General features: G+C 40.2%; 1 protein-coding gene across 1 annotated transcript in view; it reads right to left on the bottom strand.

The window, feature by feature from the left end:
- The window catches only part of PEX5L (peroxisomal biogenesis factor 5 like), a 102,423-nt gene extending 101,876 nt beyond the window's left edge, over positions 1 to 547 (bottom strand). The window contains exon 1 of the mRNA XM_059479079.1: positions 364 to 547. The gene's annotated coding sequence lies outside the window, so the exon portion shown is untranslated. The remainder of the gene's footprint in view (positions 1 to 363) is intronic.
- Positions 548 to 9,154: the final 8,607 nt, after the last annotated feature.

The following is a 9,154-nucleotide window of genomic DNA, read 5'->3' on the forward strand; positions in this document are numbered from 1 at the left end:
CGCGCGGAGCCCCGCGGCCGCCGGGCGGGTCCCGCTGCAGCCGCGGAGCCCCGGCCCCACCGCCCCGCCAGGGCTGGCGGCTCCCGCTGCAGTCATTAAAAGAAAAAAATACAAAACAAAGCCGAAAAAAAAAAAACACAAAAAACCTGCTAAGCATCACAGCAAAAATCGGAGCGTCCCGGAGGCAGGACCCGGCAAAACCCGGCTGTGGCACCGGGTCGCGAGTTTCGCTCCCCGGCTGGAAGCGGAGGGGGCGCGCAGGGAGCGGCTCAGGCGCGGGCGCATCCCGGAGCGAAGCGGGAGCGGCAGCGCCGCGCTCCCGGCCGCGATTAACCGGGTTTCAGCGAAAGGACCGGGCCCTACCTTGTGCTCTGCGTATGGAGAGCGAACGTGATCTCTTGCGATTCCCAGAAAATGTCAGGAGACTCTTGTTCTGCCTTGGTAGTAGCGCTTAGTAGCGTTTTTCAACGCTTGCCAAAGACGCCGTTATATAGGCAAAAATCTGGCACCGGCCCGTGCGTGCAAAATTCTGACCTTGTAAACTGGCACAACAGGCCTGGCTAAATCCTGAAGGAGACACCTGCATCATCTTGGATCCAGCTTTTTTCTCTACTTTGCCGCCTCAAACCTGAAACTCCCCATCTGCTAAAAGGAGCAGCTGCTTCAATTTCATCGTAAATTTCTGTCCTACCCAGTGTGTCTATATTCAGTAGCACAGAAAACCTCCAGCGCCTGGAATTTGCTAGATTGTGTAATTTCTTGGCTCTGAGCTCTCAAGTTTCACTATTAAACTACACTAAACTTTATGATGCTTTTGATAGACCAGAGCAATCCAACTTTAAGCATGCTCCTGTACTAGAGCAATGCAAAATAGATTTCTTATTCCTGAAAGCAGCACATTTGTATCATCACAGCTCTCATTTCAGCTGACTAAAAAAGCCTTTTTGAAGTGTTCCCATTCAGCTAAAAAAATGGGGTTTTGCAGAACATGAGTTCGTAAAGTCTTCAGTGATGGCATAAGCAAAATCTATCCAATTATTTTTTTCACTTAGGCTTAAGAGTTTTATCTTTTAGATAAATAGCAAAAGTGACAGTTCTCTTACATCCAGTGAATACGTATCCAGCTCACTGAGATTTTCAGAGCAGCCGAGGAGTTTAGCCATGTATTGGTGACAAAAGGAAAGAAGAAATGAATATATTTTTTGTCTAAATCCCTTAAGCTGCTTTGAAAACCTCAATTAGGAGCTGATGAGCTTAAAATACATCTTTGGGATTGTCCATACATGTTAGACATATATTACTGTAAAATTTCACAAAGGGTGACTGCACTTAGGTGAAAGTATCAGATTTGAATTACCATGGTTTCACTTAAAAGGCATGGTATGGAGAACAGATTTTCCAGATGTAAATATCTGGCTGCTTTTGTGCTCAATTTATAGGTTTAGATCCAGGTGAAAACAACCAAGTCCTATTTAAACTTGGAGCCCTGATGTCTTTGCTGTTTGTTGAGATTTATTAGACTCTTAAGCTTTTAGTAATCTTGAAGGTGCAATTTTTCACTTTGACGAGAGTAGATCCAGAGTGTCCATTCCTGTGTCAGCGTGCAGGTTTTCTATAGTAGCTAAATGTTTCTAAGGCACTTGAAAATATCTTTTCCTTACTGTTTTTTTATTGTTATTGTTGTTTTAAGTCTGAGGCTCTTGTGTTTTTCTCAGGGGGAGAACTGGGGGAAATTTGTCAATGCCGATGTGTAGCAATATCTCCTTTCTCTAAGTCTAAGTATATGCATTGTAACTTAAATTTTTTCTACAGGGTATAAAAATCGCACTTGTAGTAGAAGAGTTGTTAATTTAGCAATGGTTATTCATGCTATGTTATTTGTGAGTGCAGGACAAAACATTGGTAGAACTTTTCAGAATCCAAGTGCTAGCGATTAATAGTGTAGTGTGTTACAGGCATTTTTCCTAATGCATCTGAAGCAGAATTTGTTGCACAATTTGTTGATGCAACGGCATGTTGATGTCACATTTTGGCAGGATTTGAGTGATCCAGTAAAGCCAGACAGATCCAGCTTTTGCCTTTTTCCTTAGCAGGGCTAAATCCCTTGGCAGTGGGCAGGGAGGAAGCTGGCAGAGCAGAGCAGCAGTGGGTGCAGAGCAGAGATGGAGGGAGAGCAGTGGAGGGACACAGGGGCTGCCAGGGGCTCCTCCTGCTTCAGGAGCTGGTCCTCAAATGTGGTTCAGCCCAAGGCACAATCTCACAAGGGCTCTGCTTCCACAGGTGTGAACTCTGCCTCTGCTCTCGCTCTTCACAAGACGAGGCTTCAGTGAGATTGTTTCTCTCGCCATCTAGTCCTAACCTGCAATCAATGTATGATCCTTCTTGCTCAGTTATACTGCAACTAAAAAATGCAGTGCTGGGTGCCACAGAAAGCATTAATGTGTAATTCTGTACCATGCATATAAAGGCAAGTTCTTTACAGCTTAGATACAGGTGAGTGCCAGGATCCATAATCTTCTCTGACTCTGCTCTGTTTGTGAATGTGAAAATCTGTTTTGTTGCAGGGCATAGGTAATCGCACAAGGTCCACTTGCTTTAAAATGCTTTGAAAACATTTTTCTTTTGTGTTCCCTTTTGGTCTGTCTCTGTGGCTGCATTAATATTTGAACCAGTGATGTCTGTGTGCTATGATCTCTCTAAGCTTTGTTGTTTGTTATGGCAAAAATGGGAAAAAAATCATGGTAGAGAATATGAAAGTCATAATGTTTGTTAAGAAAAAGAAAAGTCACCATATGGCTTAACAGATTTTAATTAATATTAAATTGCCAGGGGAAATTTTGAGGGAAGTAAAATAAAAATCCTTTATTTTACAAATAAATGCTCAGATTTTGTTTTTGAATGCGTTGCTGGGGCAATTGGGACTATTGGGAAGTTGAAAGACAGTAATAGGAGGGCCCTCTCAGAAATACAAAGTGCGTAAGGTGATTTTGGAGAAGCTGGCAGCTACCTAGTTACTGTCAAAACCCTGACACTTACCTACCCCTGGGAGGTGGTAGAGATTTCATTCCTTTCAACCTTACTGATATTTCTGTCATCCTGTAAACTTAAAATACTCTTAAATCACTGACTGTGAAGCTGCACACAACCATTTCTATAGATTCCAAGTTAAGAACACTTATTCTAACGTTCTTCATTAACCCAGTGATGGGAATGGCAGGGTCTGGGATTTCCAAGAAACCACATGGCAAGGGTAAGTCCTGATTTTTATTAGGAAAATCTTAAACATGAAGAGATAAATAGGCCTGCAGACTTCATGGAGAAAAGTGAAAATATCCTCGATGTGTTGTGTGCAAAGAAGTGTTCAATGGAAGAGTTGGAAATGCAATTTGAGGAGGATGAGTTGTAGCACTGGAGACTTGGAGGGGCCACTTTGGGGAACTTGTGCCTCTGGATGCCCAGCAGGTGCTGTACCCATCACTCAAGGGGGCTTCTCAGATCCCTCTGAATCTCTGCTGCTTCTCAGGTGTGACAACAGGTTGTGCTGCCAGCATCCAACAATAGCACATGTTTGGTCATAAAGACACAGATTTGCTGCTTTGTTCAATAATACGTTAATGTTCTGGTGCATATATGTTGTATAAAACATTAGTCTATTAGCTCATGTAACCATGGAGATAAGTAATTTGCGTACATGGAAACTCTTTGGGTTAATTTATGCCTAGTGCCTATATTTTGTTAAGAAATTATTATTATTAATAAATTTTTTCGTTAATGTTGTTTTCTGCTAACTGAGAATAATTGGCCTAATTTGTGAAAACATGGAGCTGATTAAAAATTAACTACTGAAAATAACCTAGCTTATTCTTAGACTCAAGTGAGGTTGCAAAAAAACCGTCAAAATTAATATATTAATAGTGTTAAACTTTATCAATAACATACAATTAGGATTTGTAATATTGTTAGTTCTGACAGATTCTAATTACACTTTATACTCTGTTTTCTAGTGGCAGTTATAAGGTATGAAAGGTACAACCACACATTAGTGGAAGTGCTAATTATATTATGTGTATTTACACATTCCTTTCCTATGCTAATGTGTTTATATATGTTTAGGGAATACATATAAAGAAGATTTTTGAGATCCTTTACGTGCTTTAATGAATAATAAATGTGAACAAGACACAATCCAAGATTAATTTTAAAATTCTAAAAGTTTTGCTAATGATGCATATACAATGTTTAATTAAAAAGACTCAGTGTAAAAACCACCAGCCACAGTAACAAATGACAATTAGGGTGTAGATAGTGCGAGTAGAATACTAACAGTATAATTCTTCATTATGTTGGAGTCACACCACTTTTATTTGCCTGCAGTTCTGTATCTGTTTGTAAATACACCAGTTTTATTCACGTGCAGCTCTGTATCTGTGATGGAATCTGTGAGCAGCCACTGGGAGAGGATACAAGCCATGGTCAGAGAGTAACGCAATCATCCACATCAAATCATCAACCAGGAGGACAGGAACTTGGCTCCCAGTGGGTCTGTCCTGCCTTTACCCCGCGTGGTTGTGTTTCTTAGCGCCATAGTTACTGCTGTTTGTGCAGCCACACTGTCAGCTCTAGCACAGGAGGTTTTCTTTGTTTGCAGAGGAGCTGGTTTGGATGTGTAGTGATGCTGTTCTCCACACAGAAATGCCTCATGCAGGAAGGATCATCTGCCAGTGTAGACCAAGAAAAGAGGAGAAATCATGGCTATCCACTCTCACCAGGCACCTGACTGCAGATCCCAAGGAAGCTCCATGTCAATGGCCAAACGGCCATTCTTGGAAGTTTTCCTGAATTTGGACCCCAGCGTGTGTCTGCTGAAGTCAACACAAACCTTCCACTGACTCATCTACACAAGTGCTGGAGACTTACAACCCCACCATTCCTCATCTATGGAGTAGGAAAAGGTTTCATGGAAGATTTAGAACCCCCAGAGATACACTGGTCCTGCAGCTGCTGAGACTGCAGTGTAGCACAAATCTGTTAAACTTTATCAATAACATACAAATATGTTGGGGTTGATTCTGCAACCCCATTGAAAGTCTCACAACGTTGGAAATCCACAACCCAACAGATAAGCAGCTCCAGTTCTTAACTATCCTACTATTTGAGTTTTTACTATTGACCTTATTTAAACAGGCACTGATGAAGTTTATGCCCTTTGTTCTGTTTGCTTTAGACAAAATTTATGTGAAGAAGGATATATTCCATTTTCTTTAGTGGCTGCTCTGTACACATTTTAATAAAATTACTGCATCTTCCTGTAATTTTCTCTTTTCTAAAAGAGTAAGCAATGCTAGGTCTTTAAACCTTGTCACACAGGTTGGGTTTTCTAGCTCTTGATCATCTCTTCTGTTACTTCTCTTAGACAGGTTTACTTCAGTAATGACCCAAACTGGACAAGTACCAGAAGAAATTCTTCATGTGTGTTACATGCAGTATTTCTGTTTCCACATCTCTCTGTGGTGTTGCAACACCAGGATCCTCTTGAGTGGTGTTAATCTCCTGATCCTGTTACCTCTGATGATATTACTGAATCATTTTCTTAGCCACTGTGGTTTTTGTGGCTGAGTAGTCCTACCTAACTTTAGAATTTTGATGCTGTACTTAACCACTTATATTCTGCTTCTTCAAAACCATTTCCCACCTTTATTTAGATGTTTTTAAATTTTGAGCACATCCTTGTTTTATTCTCTTAAGCTTTTTCTAGATTTATGTTCCCTGTAAATTTAACTAATATGCCTTCTATTCCTTTAGCCAAATCGTTAATCAAAATACTGGATTACCTGCTGGAATGCCACTCAGGAAAACCCTCTAGTCTGACAGTGAATCATCAGGAACTATTTTCTGAGTAAAGCTAAGCAATCATGTAAGTGGGATTTTTCTATACTATGTTTTTCCCCCAGCTCTTTATGACAGGATTGTAAAGTTCTTATTAAATATACCTACTGTGTTTTGCCTGCCTGTAATACCTGGCAGTACTGTACAGAAAAATCAGTCTGCAATGCTGATTACTCCTCCCTTATTTTAATCTGGGTATTAAAACTATTTATTTGTTACAGTATTTCTGCTGTAACTAGAAATAAACTTCCTAGCTCTTCTTGCCCTATTTTTAATGATAAGCACTGTGTTTGTACCTGTTTATAATTCTGTTTAATGCTTCTGAGATTGTTTCTATTTATGCTCAGAGTATCTGAGGGCAATTTCGATCAGGTGGAGTATTCTGAAGACAACTGACTTGCCTAAATACTTAAAGTCTGTGTTTTCCCATCACTATTGTTGGGTCTCTTGTGCTTCCCATTACACCTGACCATCTTAGGCAATTGAAATCTACCTTTTTTTTGAGATACCAGTTTCATATAGCTCACTGGGAGTTCCAAAACACGTTTTAGAAGCTGCATAAGTATGCAGGCATTTATCTACTCCAGGCTCCTGGTGTCTGTGCTGGATGGGTGACATATCCAGCCTGGCTGTGGTTTACACCTAGCTTTGGTGTATCTGCACGGCATTGCCATTACATAAATGAGTGCAATTTAAACACATAAATTTACCCTAAATTAGGGGAAATTGCTTAGGCAGAAAACTTGTTCGTAGAGTTGATCAAAGTCTGGCTTAAATAGTTGAGTATTGCTAAAAATATTTCTGCTGTACTAGTACCTAAAACATGCTGGCCCTGAAATGAAAGGAAGATTTGAAAGGATTTTCTTCTGATCATTTTTTTCTTGAGTACAAAAACTCTCCTCAGATCTCAAAGTGAAAATTTGGCTCTAATTAGATTTTATCCACTAGTTATTGCTGGTGATATAGATGAGACATAGTCCTCTTTCTATCTAGAACTGCTTTTCTGTTTGTTGTACTTAACAAACCTTCAGGAATTACTGGAATCATCAGAGCATCCATTTTTAGAGCCACTCCACATGGTTATTGACATAAGGGACTTCCTGGCAGTGAAAGGTTTAATGTTGCCATATAAATTCATGGTAGGCAGCACGAAAAAGATATGAGAGCACTTTGTTCCTCAGATCCTGCTCAATATAAAAGAAAGAAATATTTTTATTGAAGTAGGAATGTTCTTACTCACTGGAGAGGTGCTGCAACACAGAGGAGTTAGAAAACCCAAATACCTGGGTCTTAAGAACAGTCTTTAAACTACAGATCTCAAGGCATTTTGGGTGTAAGTGCTGTTATCAGCATTTTATGCAGGCAGAGAAAGAGATTGGGAAATTCCATCACTGACTGAGCAAGTTGTTAAACAGCTCAGAAAGTTGAGACATTTTATGATGAGCAGTTCCAAAAACATTCATCAGGGAGTATTCAAGGAACTGCTTAAGGATGTCTCTGGACTGTTAATGTTGGTTTTTATTAATTGACACAGCACTGGGAAGGCAAATACTGTGCCAGAATTTTAAATGGGATGGCTTCATAATTACAGGCCTTTCAGCCTGGTGCCAATCTCTGGCAAAATAATGAAAGACTGATATGGGATATTATTAGCAAAATAATCAGGAATAATGTAATATATGGCAGTTCTTATTGGTTTATGGAAAATATATCTTGTTGGACTAACTCAATAACTTTCTTCTGATATATGAGGTTTGGTTGATGAATGTTCTGGTGCTGATGTAATGGACTTTCTTGGGGCATTTGTCATGGTACCGCACAACCTTGGATTAAGGAATGAGAATAAAGCAAATTAAACTCGGCAACATATTACAAAAACCTAAAACTGCTTATCTGGTAGTCTTAATATACAAAATGGGAATTAATATCTAATAGGCTCCCTTAGGGATTGTTGGGTCATGCTCTGTTTCCCATTTCTTTTAAAGACTGGGAAATTATTTTAAAAATAATTAATGGTAAATTTATGTAGATAGAATAAATTTTGGGCCTTTGGAAATAAATCTAGTGTATGAAGTGATTAATAAATCAGGTATAACTGAAGGCATACCCCTGTCCTTTGAAGGGCAAGGAACTGGACTTTGATGATCTTTATGGCTCCCTTCCAACTCAGGCCATTATATGGATCTGTGATTCTAAATTAGTGTTGCAGGATGAATGACTGACCTGTGAAATAATAACAGAAAGTTATGTGGGGGATCATGATAGATAACTGGGGGAATATAGGGTTTTACTGTCCCACCAAAGGCCTAGAGGGGGCCCAAAGAGAACCTTCCCGCAGTGATGATGGAGCATCCTGTGTCAGTAGTGATGTGATAACTTCCCCTGCAGCTGAGTCCATGTGAAGATACAGATTCACGTGTCAGACAGGAATAAAGAGTTGGTGAGGGCTTAGAGAATGATTCTTTGCAGCAAGATACTCAAGGACTTGAATCTGTTTAGTTTAGGCAGAGGTAATTTGTCCCAGTCTGTGTCTATACAAGGCATAGACTATGAGACTGGAAAACTTCAACATAGCAGTTGTAAGGAAATTAAATAGTGTAAAGTTGGAAGTTAGGCAAAGTTAGACTCTAGGTGCAAATTTCTGTAGTAATGGTAATAAACCATTCAAATTATTTTTAAAGGATCATTGTGGGTCCTCTGCCTGGAGATTTTAAAATCAAGATTCCTTGGGTTTTATTTTTTCTGGAAAACATATTCTACTTCAATTAGGAATTGATTTAGACTGAACCTGTAGTTGTGTTATGGGAACACTGTGTCATGTTATTGATCATTGTGTTACTGATCATTGTTAGAACGGTTTTTGGAATTTCTAAACTGATTTACTCAAGCCTACCCAGTGGGACACTGACAGGATAGTACCAGTTCCTACAGATTCCCAGCCTGGGGTGTTGTCCTCTATACCACATAACTTCCTACTAATTAGTGGAAAGGCTGGAATTTGTTCAATATATGGTTTTTGCACATGGATGTAAATGTGAGAGTCCTGCCTCCATGCTCAGTGGGGGAGGTGAGGGGAGCTCTTTCCGCACCTGTGCACCTTCCCAGGAGCAGCTTCTCAGCACTTTGTGCTGGGTGAGTGCAGAATTGTGGAACCCCAGCCAGGGCCAAGCTGAACCTCATTCTGTGGCCTCCAGACAGCTGATGTCACTCTGGGAAGGCTCTTCTTGGAAGTCAGGGCTCATCTCCCTCATACACCCCGTATCAGATG

The sequence above is a fragment of the Ammospiza nelsoni genome, chromosome 10 (assembly GCF_027579445.1).
Source record: "Ammospiza nelsoni isolate bAmmNel1 chromosome 10, bAmmNel1.pri, whole genome shotgun sequence".
In the NCBI taxonomy this organism is placed as follows: domain Eukaryota; kingdom Metazoa; phylum Chordata; class Aves; order Passeriformes; family Passerellidae; genus Ammospiza; species Ammospiza nelsoni.